Raw genomic sequence first — 398 nt, forward strand, 5'->3', positions numbered from 1 at the left:
GGTTCTTTCAGCTTCTTTGTGCAAAATTTTAAACAAAATTCAGCTAGTTCAGCTAATTTCAGCTGTTTTTTCAGCTGTTTTGTGTTCCTTTCAGCCTGATTCATCTAACTTAGGTAAAGTTATTAAACAGCATGGGATACATTTTCATTGTTATGCTGATGACACACAATTATATTTGTCTATTAAACCCATTGAATCCAATCAGCTACTTAGACTACAAGCATGTCTTAAAGACATAAAAACCTGGATGACCCTTAATTTTCTCCTGTTGAACAGACAAGACTGAGGTTTTGGTTTTTGGACCTGAGCACCTTAGGAATGAATATTTCAGTCTTTCTCCCTCCTTAGATGCATTAATCTGTCCTCCAGCTCTAATGTTAAAAATCTTGGTGTTATTT

Source organism: Nematolebias whitei, chromosome 14, assembly GCF_014905685.2.
Source record: "Nematolebias whitei isolate Nwh7 chromosome 14, NemWhi1, whole genome shotgun sequence".
NCBI classification, from domain to species: domain Eukaryota; kingdom Metazoa; phylum Chordata; class Actinopteri; order Cyprinodontiformes; family Rivulidae; genus Nematolebias; species Nematolebias whitei.